General features: G+C 39.5%; 2 non-coding genes across 2 annotated transcripts; both read right to left on the bottom strand.

Moving 5' to 3' along the window:
- Positions 1–4,580: 4,580 nt before the first annotated feature.
- On the bottom strand, positions 4,581–4,687 carry LOC150037851 (small nucleolar RNA R71). Its single transcript, XR_016528048.1, has one exon. It is a non-coding gene; the product is annotated as a small nucleolar RNA R71 (small nucleolar RNA).
- Positions 4,688–20,161: 15,474 nt separating this feature from the next.
- On the bottom strand, positions 20,162–20,268 carry LOC150037852 (small nucleolar RNA R71). Its single transcript, XR_016528047.1, has one exon. It is a non-coding gene; the product is annotated as a small nucleolar RNA R71 (small nucleolar RNA).
- Positions 20,269–23,930: the final 3,662 nt, after the last annotated feature.

Consider the following 23,930-nt stretch of genomic DNA (forward strand, 5'->3'; position numbering starts at 1 on the left):
AACCGCAACACCACATGAACATAACACGAACACTTCACGCTCGTCCTTAATAATCTCCTCGATCATGAACTCCTCTGCAACACAAACAGACTCCTCCACAGCACCACAAATGGCCTCCAGAAAACCTCGACAGTGTCGAGTTGAGTTTGACACCACCAACAACGCGACCTTGGTATTCTCGGTGTGAGAATGCAGAGGGTGAGCTTTGTTCGGACTTGGTATGAGGCAGACGAACGGAGGAAACATTGATCGCATGCACGACTGGGCAAGTTGGAGATGGCGGAGACCTATCGTATAGGTCGATGCCCAGTCGTTTAGATAAAGCTATGCGATTGTCTAGCAAAAGCTATGCGATCATTTAACTCTACGTCTAGCTCGGTCTGTCGCCTATAAACACTACATGATTATTTATCTTGGGCCAGTGATCATCTAGCAAAACTATGTGACCGTTTAGTAAATACTACACGATCGTTTAGCTCATACCTGCACGATTGTTTAGCACACCCAACCGTCGTTTAGTAAATCCGTATTTACTTGACGACTTCATGAGTTTCTTTTTCACGAGAGAAAACTTAAAACCTTTTCAAATATTTGTAAAAAAAGCTTCCTTTCAAAATAGGAAACCACTTTCCTTTTAAACTCACGATTACCATGATCCAATAACCACCCACTACTTTGGTTATTTAAATGAAAAAGAATTAATTATCCAATAATTAATATTATTATAAATATAAATTATAACCAACTTATCATACTATATCTGTAACCTATAATTTTAATATTTCATCTCATGAAACATATAAACCATAGTTCTTTTTCTATTCCATGGTACTTAATGTAAATCTCATTTACATCAATCCCCTACTAGATGTATCTCATACATCATACCGATTATATCATATATAATCAAAATACCTCTTATCAATTTGAACATTTCAAATCAACACCAAGAACTGATCCTCAATAGAATCCAAGCTACCAAGGGAACCTCATGGACCTGTAGCTCGAAACTCCAACGGTAAGTGAATAACTGACTAAACTCTTTAGTCACGGGTTCCACCATCCATTAACTGCTAGGTACTCTATTAAAGACCGATAGTTGAACTGCTAGGTACTCTATTAAAGACCGATAGTTGAACTCTCCTTACCACAGATATATTATGTGTCCATCTTAACGAATCAGTAGTGAGAAATCCCATCACAGATCGCTCGTAAGTCCAATAACCGTTATGCCCTTGAAGTTACATCTGTCTCCTAAAGTATCACCGATCTTGCTAATGAATATAAGTCATAGTTCTACTATGACTGAGTCTTCTCTTCAAAAGAGAAGTTGTGGCCACTATGTTCAAGCCCTGGAATCAACCCTTAAGGGAGCAATCTCTCTATTTATCCCTACTTCAGGAAAGAAGTGAATTCCATCTTGTGGATTGAGTGCCCAACTCCCAGATCAGACAAGTCCCCAAAAAGGTAAGCATGTTGAGTTGGCAATTTAGCCACTCTTACCCATACTAATCAAAGGACCGCTCTTAAAGGCAGGAGTTTTCAAAACACTCAGAATTGAGGTCGTGTCAGCTATGGTCGTTTAGGTGAGATGCAAGTCTCTAGTATCAACAACGTTATATACAGAGTCTAGTCATCTCGTGGTCCAGGTCTTATAAAGCTCTTTGTATAGGACACTCCCGCTCCACGTCTCCATATGAATGGTCAGGATCTACCATATGTAGTAGTTTACAACACTTGCAAACCTCTACAAAGCGGGCCGTATCCGTAGTGTCACCAGGATTAGGTATCCCACTTTAATCCTTATACTACAGACCGATTTAGTTTATCACTTAAGGCATGATTCACTTGTATATCACATATACATTATTAAGTATATCACATATACATGCTTAAGTTCACATAAGATAACCAAGGAGTTTTGTTTATTGGATATGAGTAAATGTCAGAATTAAATAACACTTATTTTATTCATTGAACAATATGTATCTTTACAAAACAACGAGACTCCGAGAGAATTAGGACACCAATCCCAACAACCTCCCACTTGTCCTAATGACTCGGGAGACTAACGTACAATACAATATAAAAATGTACAATATATAATAAACTAGGGCCTACTCCAGTGTCATCTCCCTCTTGCCTTAGAAAAGATACCACATGTCCCGTAGACCCAGACGCTTCAGGTGACCCTCGAACACATTAGCCATGAGGGCCTTTGTAAAGGGATCAACACGTTGTATCCTGTAAAGATCAGATTCTTATGCTACATATAGAAGAATGTAGTTCCTTGTTCTCCAAAGATACTTGAGGATCGTATTGACCGCCGTCCAGTGATCAAATCCTCCATTGCTTTCTTAAAAGACAGGGGATCCTCGACCCCATCATTCTTAATGATGTTTTTGGCTTCAGTCAACCCATGTAGCGTTCTGGTGGGTTCTGATAACGGGCAGAAATGCACGTTATTATAGTGCTAAGTTATTAAACGATGAAGGTTTGCGTTGATAAAATATAGATTGCGTCCAAAAAGCATTAAGTTCATAACATTGTGGTCGAATGCGTTCAGCGCATAAAAACAATTAACTTTTGTATTTTTATGCAGAATATGCGTTAACGCAAGACGGAGAGTGCGATCATAAGAAATCAACGGTAGAGCGCATCGTACCGCAAGGATTTGCAGTGATTTGTGCTTACAAGTATCTGCTCAAGAAGGATTTTCGCATAGAGCCGGCGCATCTGGGTGAAAAGCATAATTAATCACGATGGGACAGAAACCTGATGACGGTCGAGTTCGAATTAAGTTGACAACCTGCTACCGATAATAAGTACACTCAGTTTTTCGGTGAAAAATATTCGGTGCATCAGTCAGAGAATTAAAGCCATCCCATCTATTCAATCATAAGAGAGAAGCCTCCTTTCACCTTGAAGCTCTATAAATACCGAAGGCAACCTTCAGTAAAGGAGCTCTTTGGATAGTTCAGATAGTTATAGAATTTTCCCATATATAGAATAGCCTTGTTCATAGTTTTCCTTTTTATTTAGAAGGCGGAGAGAGAGAAGGGAAGAGACGCCAGAAGATCGCTCAGGGTAACTCGAGAGAGAACCCAGAGGCATGAAAGCAGAGAACGGGCCGACTCTCGCGAGAGCGAGACTATCTTTTGAACAAAGTAGAAAAGACAGTATAAAAGCCTTGGGAAGCAAGAGATTGCTACTAGGCTCTTTATTCTCATCTTGCATTGCATGCGATTATCTTGTTTTATGCTGTGCCCAACATCCCTTTAGAGCTACTAGAGAGAGAGTCTAAAGAAAGAAACTAAGACTTGAGAGAGCTAAGTTAGAATCTAGACTCGAGAGAGTAAGATTAGATCTGCATAAGCGAGAGATAGAGACTTAGTGATAAGCTCTGTTTGCCAACCTGCATCGCATGCACCCTAGAGATAGATTATGATATTATGTGGTCGCCTTATTGGTGTGTGTAATTTTATCATCACATAAATAAGAATAGAGGCTTATGTGTAGGTCCTATAGACTCATCGCTTATATCGCATGCATTCTAGTATTAGAAGCCGTAGCATTCGCGTCGAGAGATGGTTTGCTATTGTATGTTTGTTGTATGATTGCATAACATGAACACATCCTAAGAAGTGTTAGCCGAACCCCCTCTCAACTCATTCACCGCATACTCATCGCATCTTCTGTATTATCAACTCTTTTTGTAACTCTGCCGCATTCGTTTATTTTATTACCACAACATAACCCAAAACAAATATTTTATTTCTTGGTTACCGCAAAGTCTTCTTGAAAATTACCACCACTACCGTTTTCCCTAGTCCCAGAGTTCGACCCTGGATTTACCAGGAAAATCAGAGGAATTTATACTTGGATTCCGTTGAGAAAGCTTGTTGCTTAACGCATTTCTATCACCGCATTTCATCCCATAACTTCACCTTATAAAATAACGCATCAAGTTTTTGGCACCGTTGCTAAGGACTTCGGCAAACAGTGTGCTAACGATAATTTTTTTTATTTCTTTGCAGATTTCAATCTCTGGTGAATTACAACCCAGAGATTGAGAGGATGTTCTAAAGATGATTAAGAGACAGCCACCAACAACAACAGCCAGATAAAGAAGATATGGCGGAGCAGCCTGGAAACGGAGTACCAAACAAAAACAATGTCATGGCGAATCCAATTCTACTGGCAAACGATCGTAATAGGCCCATTCGGGACTATGCATCGCCAAAACTCTACGATTTCTCTCCAGAAATCATGAGGCCTGCCCTTGATGGAAGCAGATTTGAAATGAAACTGGTGATTCTGCAGATGATCCAGACTGCAGAAACATTTTGAGGACAATGTGGCGAGGACCCGTATGCCCACATCTGGAGCTTTATAGATATCTGCAACACTTTTGTGTTCCCAATATCTCCGCCGAAGAAGTTCGACTAACTCTATTTCCATTTTTTCTGTGTGATCAGGAAAGAAAATGGTCATATTCCCTCGAGGCGGGAGAGATAACTTCGTGGGAACAAGTCGTCGAAAAGTTTATGAAGAAATATTTCCCACCAACCGAGAATGCCAGGAGAAGAAAATTAATAACAAATTTTGAAAAAGAAAATGACGAATCGCTCAGTGATGCTTGGGCGAGGTTTAAGAGGCTGGTAAGAGACTATCCACATAATGGCTTACCAGGCTGCTTGTAGATGGAGATTTTTTTTTATCAAGGATTGAACCTTGCTTCACAGAACGCTTCCAATGCGACAAAAGCTAGTGTTTTGCTTGACAAAACTTATGAGGAGGCCAAAAGTATACTTGATCGCATTTCCAAAAATCACGAGGATTGGCGGGAAAGCAATCAAAGATTAAGAATCAAAGATAGTGACGTGAACAATGGGGCCATCGCATCCCTTCAGAATCAAATGACTGCGATGATGAGTTTGATACAAGGGATCGTGATTAACAACACAGGAGCAAAGAAAGGGCAGGTCAATGCAATTGCTCAAACGATTGCAAATTGTATCATCTGTGGAAATGCTCATTCGATGGAAGAACTCCCAAAAAATTCGTAGTCAGTATGCTTCATAAAGAATAATCCCTATTCCGATACATACAACCCCGGGTGGAGAAACCGCCCAAATTTTGCGTGAAAAAATCAACAACAAAACTTTCAACCAGTGGCACAAAGAGAAGGGCCACTCGGATTTTTCCCGTAAACAAGAAGTCCAACGCATAACCAAGCTAGCAACTTGCAAACACCGCAATCTTCGTCCTTAGAGAGCTTGTTGAAGTAGTACATTGAGAAGAATGAATAAGTTCTTCAGAATCAAGAAATGTCCATTCAAAATCTTGAAATTCAGTTGGGACAAATTGCAGATGAGCTCAAAAATAGACTACTAGGAGTGTTGCCGAGCTAGACTGAGCTTCCTCGCAACGTTGGTGGAACAGGGAAGGAACAATGCTTAGCAGTCTCCTTGCTAAGTGACAAAATGACTATGGAAATAGGGGAGAAACCCATCACGACCAACTTGAATTCAGTGACAACCGAGGACTCATTGACTTACAATTCAGAAGAGCCCGAGAAGATGAATCCTGAAGTTGTGTCCACCCTCAAGCCGTCAGAACATGAGACAGAAGAAGTCCAACTACCACCAGTCTCGAAAATATTGAAAGAAAAACAAAATGATGAAGACAAGATCGCAAGAGTGGTAGTAACGCAAAATGCTATGATTCACCCAAAAATGTGTGACCCAGGAATCTTCACGATACCATGCTCCATTAGAGGGGTCTATAGTGGCCAAGCACTATGTGATCTTGGGTCGAGTATAAACGTAATGCCACTATCAATCTTTAAATGATTGAATATTGGCACACTCACACCCACGACAGAGATTCTCCTACTTGCGGACAGATCCCGAACACATCCCTAAGGAGAATTGAAAGATGAATCTCAATTGATAAATTCATTTTGCCCGCAAACTTAATCATTTTGGATTGTAAATCGGAAAAGATGCACCCATCATATTAGGAAGACCATTCCTCTCGACTGGTTGCGCCCAAATTGATGTGCACAAGGGGAAAATCATAATGAACATCAATAGGGAAAAGCTCCGGATTAAGGCAGTCAAGATCCTGAAAGATCGAGAAAAGAAGAAAAAGCCACCGTGGATGTGAAAAGCCCAGCTTGAAATAAGCAGTCCCTGAGTTACTATATGACTCAATCTCATCAGGGACGCAATCCTTTTGAATATCCTTTTCCTACATCAAGACTTCATGAACTTTCTTCACCTTGTTATTATCTGATATCGCATAGTTACTTCTTTAGTTGTTCAAAAAAAAAAAAAAATATGCGATCATGTTGAACGATTGTGGTAAAAGATTTTGTTTTGTTTAAAATTATTTGACCTTCTCAATGTTTTCTTTGCAAACGATCAAGGTACACGATTTGGAGGCACTGGATGAAGATGCAACTACTTTATTTCGTCACCGCAATTTAAAGACAGTAGATCACTACAAAGCAGGATGTGTCAACAAATAATGCGTGCGATAGCGCAAATTTGGGGGATGTATTTTTTCCACTTTATTCCAAATTCTGCACTATCGCATCGCATTTTAATTTTGAAATTTTATCTCCACATCCTCTTTGATTACCACAATCATTTAACATTGATAAATTTAGTAAGTCGCCGCATTCTTTCTTTTTATCAATTATGATTTCAATGATAACACACATGCTTCTATTTTTTCGTATACACTAGAGTCAACTTAATCTTCGAAAAGTCACCTCATGAAATATTTCTAGAAGTTAGTGGTCTGCTAGCTTTCTTTCAAACTGACCCTTTACCAAACTTCCTAAGAACATTGCATGACTTCTTTCAATCTTTTGGCAATGAGGACATTGCCGCATTTTAAATTTGGGAGTGAGGTATTTACTTTTCGACCTTGCTACTTTTAGCTCTGTTTAAAAAAAAAAAAAGGAAAATTTTGAGAATAACAACTCCACTATTAACGCAATAGGGAAACCCATGTTGATAAGAGTTAAGTTGTCTAGGGAATTTACCCGTATATGGATGTCCGCATGACACACGTGTGGGCAAGCCAAAATGAAAGTAAGTCGCCAGGATCAATGCATAAATAAATGACCGCAACTCTGCTGCCAAGTAGGTATGAGTTTAGTCTAAGAAAGAGCGCCTTGCTCATGGTTGGATGTCCGTATGACACACGTTGGGGCAAGACAAAACGAAGGCGAGGCACTTGGATTAGCGCAAGGTTTGAAAAAAATTAACAATGTAAAAAATATGCAAGGATAAAAACCAGTTAACACCCTAGAAAAAAGGTTTTTTGAAATAAATCATGCGATGTCATGGAATCTAGTAAAGTCTTTTTGAAGGTTAAACTTGCAGTCCCTAGGTCTTAGAAATATTTTTAGAAGAGACTTGAATAAGAATTAAGAAAATTTTGGTGTATAGGATTTGAATGAAGTATCCTTGAGAAATCTAGGAAAAGAGATTGCGGTCGACTTTTTAAAGGAAATCTTCAGCTTATGCTTGAGGGCAAGCATTGTTTAAATTTGGGGGTGTGATAATGGGTAGAAATGCACGTTTTTACAGTGCTATGTTATTAAACAATGATGATTTGCGTTGATAAAATATGTTAGATTGCGTCCAAAAAGCATTAAGTTCATAACATTGCAGTCGCATGCGTTTAGCACATAAAAACAATTAACTTTTGTATTTTTATGCAGAATAAGCATTAATGCAAGGCAGAGAGTGCGATCACAAGAAATCAACGGTCGAGCGTAGCATACCACAAGGCTTTCCGGTGATTTGTGCTCGCAAACATTTGCTCAAGAAGGATTGTCGCATAGAGCCGGTTCAGCTTGGGGGGTGCATCTAGGTGAAAAGCATAATTAATCATGATGGGACAGAAAGCTGATGATGGTTGACTCTGAATTAAGTTGACAAGCCGTTAATGATAACAAGTACACTCAGTTTTTCGGTGACAAATATTTGGCGCATCAGTCAGAGAATTAAAGGTATTCAATCTGTGCAATCATAAGAGAGAAGCCGCTTTCACCCCGAGGCTCTATAAATACCGAAGGCAACCTTCAGCAAAGGAGTTCTTTGGATAGTTTGGATAGTTAGAGAATTTTCCCTTAGATAAAATAGCCTTGTTCATAGTTTTCCATTTTATTTAGAAGGCAGAGCGAGAGAAGGGCAGAGATGCCGGAAGATCGCTCAGGGAATCTTAAGAGAGAACCCAGAGGCGTGAAAGCAGAGAGCGGGCTGACTCTCGCGAGAGCGAGACTATATTTTGAACAGAGTAGAAAAGTCATTGTAACAGCCTTGGGAAGCAAGAGATTGCTTCCAGGCTCTTTATTCTCATCTTGCATTGTTATTTTGTATTTCAACTCTTTTTCTATACAATGGAATTTCTTTATCTACATTTGTTCACTCTCTTAGCATTCATGAGTAGCTAAGTTTATCGAATGGGTTGAGAAGAACTAAGCTAACATGTCTTAGAATATTCATTGCATGCGATTATCTTGTTTTATGCTGTGCCCAACATCCCTTTAGAGCTACTCGATAGAGAGTCTAAAGAAGGAACCTAAGACTTTAGATAGCTAGGTTAGAATCTAGACTTGAGAGAGCAAGATTAGATCTGTATAAGCGAGATATAGGGACTTAGAGATAAGCTTTGTTTGCCAACTTGCATTGCATGCACCCTAGAGATAGGTTATGATATTATGTGGTTGCCTTATTGGAGTGTATCATTTTATCATCGCATAAATAAGAATAGAGGCTTATGTGTAGGTCCTATAGACTCATCGCATATATCGCATGCATTCTAGTATTAGAAGCCGTAGCATTCGCGTCGATAGATGGTTTGCTATTGTATGTGTGTTGCATGATCGCATAGCATTATCATTAACTAAACGATCGACTAGAAAATACTACACGATTGAATAAAAAAAACTACTAAATGATCGCTTATTAAAATCCCAACGATCATTTACTTGAGGCTACACGATCCGACCAACACTTGGTCTTCTTCTTCGTTGAGAACTGCATCGCCATGTGCCGAAGCTTCATCACGAATGACACGACGAACTCGAACTTTTTGAATTATAGACTTGATTGCAAAGTTAATTTCGCCCAAAAACACAGGGGCCCGTACATTTAACACTTTGTAATACTGAAAGCTTTAACAAAAAAAGCAATTTAAACCTAAAATGTTCATCAAATTCATCCACAAATGAATAAAACGGTTAACTACAAATGCAAAAACCCACCACGACTCTAAAAAGCGTTCAATTCAAATCTGTAATTTGGAATATTAGAGAACCTGGTTCTGATATAAATTAAAGAATCGAAAGCGAGATTTTCATGAGCAGCGGAACAAGATTATTCCAAATTACAATCATGAATAAATAATGCATTACAGTCGAATTCAAACAAGCAGTTATGCAAATAATACAAAAATTACAGCATGAGAATCTCAAATGTACAGAGGGAAAAATTGTACGCATAAATGCAGCAGCGTCTCCATGTTACGATGCGCGACCACTCAAACAACAGAAGCCACAAGCACTCGATCTACACGACTGCAACATCGCAAGAACACTTTGCGCTCGTCCTCAACGATCTCCTCGGTCACGAACTCCTCTGCAACATGAACAGACTCCTCCACAGCACCACGAACGACCTCAAAAAAAGCTCGACGATGTCGAGTTGAGTCTGACACCACCAACAAGGCGACCTTGATATTCTTGGTGTGAGAATCCAGAGGGTGGTCTCTATTCGAACTTGGTATGAGGCAGACGTACGGAGAAAACACCCGTCGCATACACGACTGGGCAAGTGTTAGATGACAGAGACCTATCTTATAGGTTGATGCCTAATGGTTTAGATAAAGCTATGCGATTGTTTAGCTCTATCGTCTAACTCAGTTTGTCGCCTAGAGACATTACATGATTGTTTATCTTGGGTCAGCGATCGCCTAGCAAACCTATGCGATCGTTTAGTATATACTGCATGATCGTTTAGCTTGCACCTACACGATCGTTTAGCTCGCCCAACCGTCGTTTAGTAAATCCGAATTTACTTGACGACTTCGTGAGTTTCTTTTTCGGGATAGAAAAATCAAAAACCTTTTCAAATATTTGTAAAAAAATCTTCTTTTCAAAATAAGAAACCACTTTCCTTTTAAACTCACGGTTACCATGATCCAATAACCACCCACTACTTTCGTTATTTGAAAGAAAAAGAATTAATTATCCAATAATTAATATTATTATAAATATAAATGATAACCAACTTATCATACTATATTTGTAACCTATAATTTTAATATTTCATCTCATGAAACATATAAACCATAGTTCTTTTTCTATTCCATGGTACTTAATGTAAATCTCATTTACATCAATCCTCTACTAGATGTATCTCATACATCATACATATATAATCAAAATACCTCTTCTCAATTTGAACATTTCAAATCAACACCAAGAACTGATTCTCAACAGAATCCAAGCTACCAGGGAACTTCATGGACCTGTAGCTCGAAGCTCCAACGGTATGTGAATAACTAACTTTTAGTCACAGGATCCACCATCCGTTAACTGTCAGGCACTCCACTAAAGACCGACAGCTGAACTCTCCTTACTAAAGATATATTATGTGTCCATCTTAACCAATCAGCAGTGCGACAACCTTTCATAGATCGCTCGTAAGTACAGCTAAGCCTATAACTGTTATGCCCCTGTACTTACATCTGTCTCCTTGAGTACCACCGATCCCTCTAATGACCATAAGTCATAGTCCTACTATGACTGAGTCTTCTCTTCAATAGAGAAGTTGTGGCCACTATGTTCAAGTCCCGGAATCAGCTCTTAAGGGAGTAATCTCTCTAATTATCCCTGCTTTAGGAAAGAAGTGAATTCCATCTTGTGAATTGAGTGCCCAGCTCCCAGATCAGACAAGTCCCCAATAAGAAAAGGTAGGTATGTTGAGTTGGCAATCTGGCCACTCTCACCCATACTAATCAAAGTACCTCCCTCAAAGATAGGAGTTTCCAAAACACTCAGGATTGAGGTCATGTCACCTATGGTCGTTTAAATGAGATACAAGTCTCTAGTATCAACGGCGTTATATACAGAGTCTAGTCATCTCGTGGTCTAGGTCTTATATATACTCTTTGTATAGGAAACTCCCGCTCCACATCTCCACATGAATAGTCAGGATCTACCATCTGTAGTAGTTTACAACACTTGCAAACCTCTACAAAGCAGGCCGTATCCGTAGTGTCACCAAGATCAGGTATCTCACCTTAATTCTTATACTACGGATCGATTTAGGTTATCACTTAAGGCATGATCCACTAATATATCACATATACATGCTTAAGTTCACATAAGATAACCAAGGAGTTTTGATTATTGGATATGACTAAATGTCAGATTTAAATAACAGTTATTTTATTCATTGAACAATGTGTATCTTTACAAAACAACGAAACTCCAGGAGAATTAGGATACCAATCCCAACAATCTTCCACTTGTCCTAATGACTCAGAAGAATAATGTACAATACAATATAAAAATGTACAATATACAATAAACTAGGGCATGCCTCAGTATCATCTCTCACTTGCCCTAGACAAGATGTCGTATGTTTCGCAGACCCAGATGCTCTAGGCGACCCTTGAACACGTTAGCCATGAGGGCCTTTGTAAAGAGATAAGCAACGTTGTATCCCGTAAGTATCAAATCCTTATACTACATATAGAAGCATGTAGTCCCTTTTTCTCCGAAGATACTTGAGGATCGTGTTGACTGTCGTCCAGTGATCAAATCTTCCATTGGTTTCTTAAAAGACAATGGATCCTCGACCCCATCATTCGTAATGATGTTTTGGGCTTTAGTCAAACCCATGTAGTGATCCGGTGGGTTCATAATGCTCCCACTACGCCTTCTCCTTCCACTGAGTGTTTTATAACCTAGGATTTAGCTTACTTAGAAAAAACACGGCTAAGGATTTTAACTAAGTGACTTTTAGGTTTTTCCAAGAGTAACTTTTACCTTCGATAGTGAAACAACTTTTGATCATCATCCATCAAACTCTTTAATGGAATCTTTGACCAAATCGTCGCATGTGTAAACCCCGAACTCTAGGTTTCCAAGATAAGCATGTTTAGCCAAATGAATGTTATATTATATATTTATTAATTAGAAATTCATGTTTATTTATAGGAATTATGATTGAAGGGAAGGAAAAACATATTAAATGAGGGGTGACGTGGTAGTTAACCCTTGCACTTTGGAGGCGGCAGAAAGTTTTTGGAAGAAGAACTTCAAAAGCATGGTTTCAACAATTGATATGAGGAAGTTTAGTGAAATCTGTGCCATTCGAAAATGAGAGAATGTAGTTTGTGAGGTTGTCTTGCCGGAGGAAGATTGCATAAGGAGAAGAACAAGAAGTGAAGAAATTATAGAGGAGGTAGAATCTTCGGTTAATCAGGGCTCGAGGTGAAGATTGGAAGTTCCAGGCCAAACTATAAGAAATTATTGGTTGAAATTTTATGGTAAGAAATTAACTCAATTCTAAACAAGTTTGTAAAAGGAAGTTTTTTGAAAAGAGCTATGGATTTTGAGTTATGAATTTTTGAAATTATAACAGGGAATCGTTGCATAAACAGACAGCTGGTTGGGAAGAACAAACAAACAGTTCACCGTGGGAGTTATAGCAAGATATGGGGATGAGGATCGCGCTTATATAGGAAATCTCGCTGATTTTGTGATAAGGATCTCGCTCTAGAAGGAAATCTTGCTAGGAATTGGGTGAGTATCGCTAGGATGAAAGTTTGCCAGGAAAAGCTTGATCTGGCTCTAAAGGATCTCGCTGATCTCGCTCATGAGGATCTCGCTGATCTCGCCCATGAGGATCTCGCTCATGAGGAGGATCTCGCTCATGAGGGGGATCTCGCTCATGAGGATCTCGCTCATGGGGATCTCGCCAGTAAAGCTATCTTTGTTGATGAAAGTTCCTTTAATAAATGAATTATTTGAGGTATTTTACTAAGAATTCTAAGTAGTTTAATTGGGAATTATGTCCTTTCAGGCCAATAAGAGCTAGGAGAGGCATATAAACCATTAAGAGCTTGACGAGGGGTGAGTGACTAAGTGAATTAATGTCTCTAGTACTTATGCATATAAGATCAAGTAAGTTACAGTGATATTAATGATGAATTTATACTCCGTCAAGCAACAAATGGTTGGAGAATAACTTAACGCATGTTTCCCAGCTTGTATATGTGTAACACGGGCTATGGGAGACTATGGGAGAATGAATTCTTGTGTAGATGGTAGGAAATGGAACTTAATTTGATGCTACAAAATACCCCGGTACCGAAGGACATTTGAGAAGGTACCTGACCAACTTGATACCGAAGGACATTTGAGAAGGTATCTGACCAACTTGGTACCGAAGGACATTTGAGAAGGTACCTGACTAACTTGATATCGAAGGACATTTGAGAAGGTATCTTAGTAGCTCGATATTGAAGGACAAGTTTGAGAAGGTATCTGAGAAGAAGTACCTAAGATATGATGGTACTTAGTATGCCCATGTGCATGTAGGCAATTATGAATGAGAGGCCAAAGTATGGGTCTCTTGGCTGGTAATAAACGTTGGGAGCTAGAGTGTTTAGGCTCGTTCTCAACTAGGGATTAATGATGTTTAATGATGTCTAAGAATGGTTTAAAGCTACATTTAGAAACAATTGCTTGAGTTACTCATTAGTATATTTACATGTTTATAGTGATGTAATGCTTAATGTTATACGATTCTATAGTTGTTCGCTGGGCTTTTAGCTCACAGAATTTCTGTGTTTTCCTTTTTCAGGTAGCGGTCAGTTTCCTCAAGGTTGATCCTGCTGCTGCTTGCCACCAAAAGACTCGGCTTATTAAGAAGACTCATGTTGATGATCTATTTATGTACACATGTTTTGAGAGGGACTAGGGCTTCTTTAGGAATGTTTGGGTCATCTGTGAATATTTTTCTGTAAATGTAATGTCTTGGCCGTATGCATGTATTTATGTAATCATTGTAGAACCTTAAGGGAGGTTTGCTGTATGCATGTATTACTAATGTTTTAAACAGGTTGGTATTTAGATTAGAAGGCTTGGGTGGTGGGTGCTGGCAGTAAGGTTAGTAACTACCACGGTCATATCCTCTTCCAAAATAAAAGGGTAATCTAGGAGGGGGTGTGACACATGCTTGTTGAAAATCTATATAATTCACTTTTCCAGGTAGGTTCCCAGGTAGGGGTATTACGTTTCCGTCAACTTAAGAACGCCAACCTAGCCAGAACCTGCCTTAGACACAAGGTCTCTTATAGATTGGTTTACAACAAATTTAATCTCTTATTCAACCAAATTGATCCTATTAAATCGATTTTAAAAGATTAATCTAGGTTACTAAACTCTTTAAACCACTTGAACTTAGGTCTATCTCAATCCAATTTTAAAACCCTTTTAAAACTTGAATTCACCCTAAGTCCACATGCAACTCTGAATTATTTATTTTCGGTCTAATTTCCTTTATAACACTTATAAACAGAAACAACCACCACAATGCGAAGCTAAGACATGCAAGGCATTCAAAACAATTATAAACAGCCCAAGTGTCATGCTCAATGCATTGTCTATTCATTAGTACTTCTTTTATATAACACTTATACAACACGACAATCAAACAAGCAAAATCATGCTTCCATTCACCTTTAGACTATAACATGATGCATGTGCATGCTTTCAAGTAATTTTTTCATGCTAAATTATAACAATTATAATACACGATGCATGAATAATTTCACAACGTAATGTGGGTTTTTAACTATATGACAAACACTTTGACATATAAGTACCATACACCACATGTATAAGCAATCGAAGTTGATGAACCGGGTAAAATTGCCTTAAAACACAAAAAGGAAAGCTAACTATTACAAAGACAAGGAGTCTCTAGTTCAAACAGACGAACCGACTCTTGAACTGCTCAGCAAAGCATCTCTTATCCAACCATCCATCGTACTAAGCACCCCATGATCTTCTACACGATAAAACAAACACTTCGTTCTATCGCTTACCAGTGCTCTAGAGTTAAACGATCGTTTAGCATTTGCTATACGATTGTCTAGAAAAATCCAAAGGATCTTTTAGTTATTACAACACGATCGTGTACCTTTACTAAGCGATGAAGCCTGACGTACATGATCGCCTAGTGTGCTCCGCACAGCGCTCGCCTTCACGATTGTCTAAGCGACTACGAACCCGCGAAGCACCATTGCTTAAGCGATCACTTAGCTAGCGTCGCTGCATCACATACGCACGATCACATAGGTAGTAACTAAGCGATGAAGCTTGCTAACTACACGATTGTCTAGCATGCACCTTCTACTAAACGCCGAGCATCGCATGCTTCCACTACGATCGTCTACCTCCAGCGCCTACGCGATCGCGCAACCAATGCTACACGATATGGTAAATGATTTACCCCATCGCTTAGCATTAGCTAAACAATCGACTAGAAAATACTACACGATCGTCTAAAAAAAACTACTAAACGATTGCTTAGTAAAATCCCAACGATCGTTTACCTGAGGCTACACGATCCAACTAACACTTGGTCTTCTTCTTCGTTGAGAACTGCATTGCGATGCACCGAAGATTCATCATGAATGACACGACGAACTGGAACTTTTCAAATTACAGACTTGATTGAAAAGTTAAGTTCACCCAAAAACACAGGGACCCTTACAATTAACACTTTGTAACACTAAAAGCTTTAACAAAAAAAAAGCAATTTAAACCCGAAATGTTCATCAAATTCATCCACAAATGCAGAAATCTGCCACGACTGTAAAAAGCATTCAATTCAAATCTGTAATTTGGAATATCAGAGAACCTGACTGTGATACCAATTAAAGGAAATCAGAAGTGAGATTTCATGAGCAGTGGAACAAGATTATTCCAAATTTCAATAATGAATAAATAATTCATTTACAGTCGACTTCAAACAAGCAGTTATGCAAAGAAAACAGAAATTACAGCGTGAGAATCTCAAATGTACAGTGGGAAAAACTGTACCAACAAATGTAGCAGCATCTCCACACTACGATGCACAACTGCTCGAACAACAGCAGCCACAAGCGGTCGATCTACATGACCACAACACCGCACGAAAAATTCATGCTCGTTCTCAACGATCTCCTCGGTCAGAACTCATCCGCAACACGGACGGACTCCTCCACAGCACCACGAACGGCCTCCAGAAAACCTCGATAGTGTCGAGTTGAGTCTGACACCACCAACAAGGCAACCTTGGTATTCTTGGTGTGAGAATATAGAGGGTGGGCTCTGTTCGGACTTGGTATGAGGCAGACGAACGAAGGAAACACTGATCGCGTACACGACTGGGCAAGTGGGAGATGGCGGAGACCTATCGTATAGGTCGATGCACAATTGTTTAGATAAAACTATGTGTTCATCTAGCAAAATCTATGCAATCTTTTAGCTCTATCGTCTAGCTCAGTCTGTCGCCTACAGATACTACATGATCGTTTATCTTGGGCCAGCGATCGTCTAGAAAAATTATGCGATCATTTAGTAAATACTACACGATTGTTTAGCTCGCACCTACATGATCGTTAAGCTCGCCTAGTCGTCATTTAGTAAATCCGAATTTACCTGACGACTTCGTGAGTTTCTTTTTCGCGAGAGAAAACTCACAAATCTTTTCAAATATTTGTAAAAAAAAACATATTTTCAAAATAGGAAACCACTTTCCTTTTAAACACACGATTACTATTCTCCAATAACCACCTACTACTTTGGTTATTTAAAAGAAAAAGAATTAATTATCCAATAAATAATATTATCATAAATATAAATAATAACCAACTTTGAAAAGAATGACTAAAGTACTAGAGTCTTGGATAAGCTTTTTAAATGACTTAGTACTTTTACACTGCATGCTTAATGGAAAATTGATTGGAATGAATGAGAATTATTGAGGCTATATTTCTCATACTTTGATCTTTTTATTTTATTTTCCTTGAATAGAAAAATTTACGCAATGAAAATGCCATATAATTGGGCTTTTAGTAAATGATAATTTTTTTTTCCGCTTTACACATTTAGACACGAATATGGTTTCGATTATGTATTTGCATCATCCTCTATGACAACGATTGATTGCAGAACAACCTCTATCATAAGGGTTTGCAGCATCAACGTTTTCAGCTGAAGAACAACTTGGTGGTGGAGAAGGTTGCTTGCAAGGATCAAGAAATTTAAGATGCTTTGTCTCTGCTACAACTTCATGACCCATCACCAACATGCTAATTAAGGCCAAGCATATCAACCACGACTTCATCTTCTTTACTATCCGATGCAAGCTCTTCCCTGTTGCTTTGGATTACTTTTTGATGAGTTTCCCTTGTTGTTTCCTCCTCATTTATAAGTTCCATAATGGTTGGGGCACTTTGAATAAAGATGGAGAGAGATGACCTAAAATAGGTAGACAAGTAGGTTAGTTCCGTTGTTGAGATGTTAAAGTTCTATACAAGAACAACAACTACACAATCATAATTTGATGTCGTATGTTATATATAAATCGAATAAAGGCACATTCTATGTTTAGTAACATGAGTGTAATTTGTTTAAAGAATTTCATCGAATTTCCAATGCATGAAAAGAAAAGTTCTAATAAATTTAAACATCAAGAGAACATAATGTAAAATGTCTTGTAACAGTATATCTTAGATCTTGTGGTATTTGGTTATTCAATTTTAATCTTGGCAAAAAAACACAAACTATTATTGTGACGTCTCTTTTTTAATAAAAAAAAAAATCTACCAATAATAAATAAATATATCATCAAAGTATTATGTGGGAAGGGAATAAAATAAAAAATCTTCATGCAGTTAGTGTTAACGGGCAGAAATGCACGTTATCATAGTGCTAAAGTTCTTAAACAATGTTGGATTACGTTGGTAGTATATGTTAAACTATGTCCATTAAGCATAAATTCTATAGTATTGCGGTCGCACGCATCCAACGCATTAGAGCAGTTGATCTCTATATTTTTGTGCAGAATAATGCGTTAACGTAGTGCAAAGAATGCGATCATAGAAAGACATCGGTCGAGCGCAACTTCACCGCAAGTCTTTGGGTTGATCGTGCTCGCAAACATTCACCCAAGAAAAATCACCGCAACTTGATCGGCGCAAATGGTGGGTGCATTCAGACGAATGGACAACTAAGATTGATGGGATAGAAAGCTGACAGCAGTCGGATCGGAATTAAGTTGAAAGCCGATAACGGTCACAAGTACATCCAACTTTATCGATGACAATTATCTGAGGCGTCAATCAGGAATTAAAGTTGTACCATCTGTACAACAAGGAGAGAGAAGCCGCCTTTCACCTTTGATGCCCTATAAATACCAAGTGCATTCTTCAGTTAAGGGGTTAAGTAGTCGATTACTTCATCATCTTTACAAGTTCACACCTCTATTCATAGTTTTCGAAGCTAGAGAAGAGTGGTGACGCCAGAGATCGTTCAAGGAAGCTCGAGAGAGAATCTTGGGGCGTAAGAGCAGAGAGTCGGCTGACACTCGCGAAAGCGAGACAATCTTTAGAGCACAAGTAGAAACAGTGTAACACCTGGTGGCAAGAAATTGCTCCAGGCTCTTTACTATACTTGCATTGTTATTCTGTACTTCATCTTATATCTATTGAATGGAAGTTCTATTTCTACATCTGCTCACTCTCTTAATACGCATGAGTAGCTAAACTAGTTGAACGGGTTGAAAGGAACTAAGCTAACATGATCTAGGAAGTTCATTGCCTGCGATTGTCTTGTTTATGTTGTGCAAAATATCCCTTTAGAGTTACTCGAGAGAGAATCGAAATAAAGAACCTAATGTCTCGAGCGAGCTAGGTTAGAATCTGGACTCGAAAGAGCAAGACTAGGCTTGCATAAACAAGAGATAGAGACATAGAGATAAGCTATGTTTGTCAATTTGCATCGCATGCATCCTAATAATGGTAATGATATTCTGTGGTTGCATATTTGTGTGAATGTCATCGCATAAATAGGGATAGAGGTTTATGTGTAAACCCTGTAGACTTATCGCATATTTATCGTATACGCTCTAGCTTTAGAAGCCGTAGCATTCACGCCGAGAGGTGGTTTACTATTGTATGCATGTCGCATGATCGCAGAGCATGAACGCATCCTAGGGAGTGTTAGCCGAATCCCTTCTCAACCCGTTCACCACATACTCATCGTATTTCTCGTTTACCAACTCTTTTCACTCTCTCTTGCATTTATTATTATTTTCATCAATGCAACAACAACCCAACACTTATTATTTACTTGTTACTACAAAGGTTGCATAAATATTACCAACATAACTGTTTTCACAATGCTATTCATCAATACATATCATCCATAATTCCACACTTCATAAATCCAAGCATCATGTTTTTGGCACCGTTGCCGCGGACTTCAGCAAAATCGTTGTTAACGGTAATTTTGTGAATTCATTGCCGAACTCTCAATCTCTGGCGAACTACAACCTCGAGATTGAGAGAACTTTCGAAGGAGACTGAGAGAATGCCAACAACAACAACAATCCAATAGAAAAGAAATGGTGAAGCAGCCTAGGAATGAAGCACCAAACAACAACAATGTCATGGCAAATCCAATTCTATTGGCAAACGATCGTAGTAGGCCCATTGGGTACTATGCATCGCCAAACCTCTATGATTTCTCTCCGAGAATCATGAGGTCGGCCTTAGATGGAAGCAGATTTGAAATGAAACCGGTGATGTTGCAGTTGATCCAGGCTACAGGTCAATTCGTAGGTAAGTGTGGCGAAGATCCGCACGCCCACCTCTGAAGTTTTATTGAAATCTGCAATACTTTTGTGTTCCCGAACATCTCTGCTGAGGAGGTTCAACTAACGTTGTTCCCATTTTCTCTCTATGATCAGGCTAGGAAATGGGCTTATTCGCTCGAACCGGGAGAGATCACTTCTTGGGACAGGTGGTGGAGAATTTTATGAAGAAGTATTTCCCACCTACAGAGAATGCCAGACGAAGAAAGCTTATTACTAATTTTGAACATGATATGGACGAATCTCTCAACGATGCCTGTGCGAGGTTTAAGAGGTTGGTCTGAGATTGTCCGCATAATGGGCTACCAGATTTCCTGTAAATAGAAATTTTCTACCACGGTTTGAATTCTGCTTCGTAGATCACTGCCAATGCGGCAGCAGCCAGTGGTCTGCTTGACAAGACTTATGATGAGGCGAAGAATATCCTGGATCGCATCTCCAAGAATCATGAAGATTGGAGGAGAAGCGACCAAAGATTAAGACTCAAAGATTCGGACGCAAATAACGGAGCTATTGTGTCATTGCAAAATCGAATGACCGCAATGATGAATTTGATTCAAGGAATGATGATCAGTAGCCCAATACCGCAAGGTGGGTAAATCAACGCAATAAGTCAAAACACCGCAAGGTGTGCGACTTGTGGTGATGGGCATGCGATGGAGGATTGCCCACAAAACCCACAGTCTATATATTTTGTAAAGAACAACCCTTTTTCCAACACGTATAACCCTGGGTGGAAAAACCACCCAAGTTTTGCTTGGAAGAATTAACAACAAAATTTTCAATCTGTGGCACAAAAAGAAGGGCCACCAGGGTTCTTTCAACGCAGCAACGGTCAACAGAGAAACCAAGCAAGTAGCTCACAACAACCACCACAATCTTCTTCCATAGAAAGCCTATTGAAGCAATATATAGAGAAAATGAGACAGTGCTTCAAAGTTAGGCTACGTCAATCCACAATCTTGAATTGCAAATGGGCCAGATTGCAAATGAGCTCAAAAGTAGACCGCAAGTGGCGCTGCCAAGTACAACCGAGCTTCCACGCAACCCAGGGGGTTCAGGTAAGGAGGAATGTCAGGTTGTGACATTGCACAGTGGAAAGACTGTGGAAGGAGAAAATGAGGAGCAGAACAAATCAACCTCCATCATAGCTGAACCTGAGATTACGGCAACGCAAGAAGGAGAAAAAGAAAATCAAGTGCGTCAACCTCAAAGTCAAATGAAATGAGAACCGTGAAAGTCCAGTTACCACCTTTCCCTCAGAGCCTGAAGAAGAAGAAAAATGAAGAGGTACAGTACGAACGCTTCACGTCTATGCTAAAACAATTACATGTTAATATTCCTTTCAGTGAAGCGATTGAGGAAATGCCTGCGTATGCTAAGTTTTTGAAGGACATAGTAACCAAGAAAAGAGGGGCTGGAAAATTTGCCACGATGGCACTAACGCAGAGTTCGAAATCTATTATCCCACCGAACATGAGCGATCCTGTGAGTTTCATTATTCTTGCTCCATAGGAGGACTCTATATTGGGCAAGCCCCGTGTGACTTGGGGGCCAGCATAAATTTGATACCACTGTCAATATTTCGACAATTAAATGTGGGGCAACTTGTGCCCACATCCGTGACTCTCCAGTTGGCTGATAGATCTCTGGTTCATCTAGAAGGTAAGGTGACAGACGTGCTGATCATGATTGATAAATTTATTTTGCCAGCTGACTTCATCATCTTGGATTACGAGGCCGATAAAGATGTGGCCATCATTTTGAGGCGACCCTTTCTATCAACGGGTCGTGCTCAAATTGATGTGCACAAAGGAGAGATCACATTGAGCATAAACGTACAAAAGCTCAAATTTAACATTATTCGTGCCATGAAATTTTCTGATGAGGAAGACCTGCCAGATTCGGAAAAAGAATTGAATTTGATTGAAGAAGAAAATTCTGATGAAGAGTATGAAGAAGAGGATGCCAACGCATCCGTAGCTGCCTGCAATGCGATCGTAGCAAAAACAAACAAAGAGGAAGGATCGATCACAATGCAAGAAGAATAGCCGAAGGAAGAAAGAAAAATAACGCAACCTTCTCCCGTGGAGCCACCAACCCTTGAACTAAAAACTCTACCAACACATTTGAAGTACGCATTTGTGGGGCAGAATGAGAAGCTGCCATTGATAATTTCCTCTACGCTCAACGTAGATCAAGAGAATACGTTGATGAGCATTCTCAAGAAGCATGTGCAAGCAATCGACTGGACATTCGCTGACATCAGAGGAATTAGCCCCGCGTATTGTATGCACCACATTAATCTTGAAGACGACCACAAAGAAACCATTGAAAATCAATGCAGACTTAACCCTACGATGAAGGAGTTCGTCAAGAAGGAGATTATTAAGTGGCTGGATGCGGGCATTATCTATCCCGTTACAGATAGCACGTGGATCAGCCTCGTGCAATGTGTGCAAAAGAAGGGCGGATGAGGGTAGTTCTCAATGAAAACAATGAATTAATACCGCAAATCACCATCACTAGATGGCGCATTTGTATGGACTACCGCAAATTGAATGCGGCCACAAAGAAAGATCACTTCCTGTTGCCATTTATCGATCAAATGCTGGACAGATTAGCAGGGAATGATTTTTACTGTTTCTTGGATGGATATGCTGGGTACAACCAGATTATGATAGCTCCTGAAGGCTAAGACAAGACCACATTCACCTGCCCATATGGGACCTTCGCTTTTCGCTGCATGCCGTTTGGTCTCTGCAATGCGCCAAGCACTTTCCAGAGGTGCATGATGGCGATCTTTTCAGATTATCTCGAGGACTCGGTAGAAATATTTATGAATGATTTCTTCGTTTATGGTAACACTTATGAAGTCTTCCTGGCCAATCTGGAGAAAATTCTGAAAAGATGTGAAGAGACGAACCTGGTGCTCAATAGGGAAAAATGTCACTTCATGGTGACGGAGGGTATAGTGTTGGGACACACGGTCTCCCAATAAGGGTTGGAGGTGGACAAAGCAAAGATTGACGAAATTGAAAAGCTTCCACCTCCAGCCAATGTGAAGGCAGTGCGAAGCTTCTTGAGGCATGCCAGATTCAACAGACGATTCGTTGAAGACTTTTCTAGAATAGCAAGACCATTGACTGCGTTACTAGAGGCAGATAAGAAGTTTGAATTTGACAACAATTTCCTTAATGCATTCAAAATTTTAAAGGATGCGTTAATTATCGCACCTGTCTTAATTGCGCCGGATTGAACATTTCTGTTTGAAATCATGTGCGACGCAAGTGGGTATGCGATGGGAGCTGCATTAACGCAAAAGTGAGTGCTATATTTCCAGACGAGCAGCTGTTCCGCATAGAAGAACTGCCATGGTATGCGGACATCCTTAATTATTTGGTCTGTGAACAATTCCGTGAAGATTACACCTACCATCAACGGAAGAAGCTCAAGAATGAATGCAGACATTACTATTGGGATGAGCCGAATCTGTATAAAAGAGGTGCAAACCAAATCATTTGATTATGCATACCAGATGCTACTCAACAACGCATATTATCGCAATGCCACGATTCGCCTTATGGAGGGAACTTTGGAGGACAACGTACTGCAGCCAAAGTTCTACAAAGTGGATTCTTCTGGCCTTCATTATTTAAGGATGCTGCTGACTACACAATGAAATGTGATCGGTGTCAAGGCACTGGCAACATTTCATGGAAGAACGCAATGCCGATGAATACAATCTTGGAGCTGGAACTATTTGACGTATGGGGGATTGATTTCATGGGACCATTCCCTCCTTCAAACGGAAAGTACTATATTTTATTAGCCATTCACTACGTCTCCAATTGGGTAGAGGCAATTGCATGTGCCGTAAGTGATGCGGCAGTAGTCTCCCAGTTCTTGAAGAAAAATATTTTCACTCGTTTTGGCACTCCCCGTGCCATCATAAGCGATGAAGAA

This window comes from Benincasa hispida, chromosome 2, assembly GCF_027475165.1.
Source record: "Benincasa hispida cultivar pf3 chromosome 2, pf3_genome.v1.1, whole genome shotgun sequence".
Taxonomy (NCBI): domain Eukaryota; kingdom Viridiplantae; phylum Streptophyta; class Magnoliopsida; order Cucurbitales; family Cucurbitaceae; genus Benincasa; species Benincasa hispida.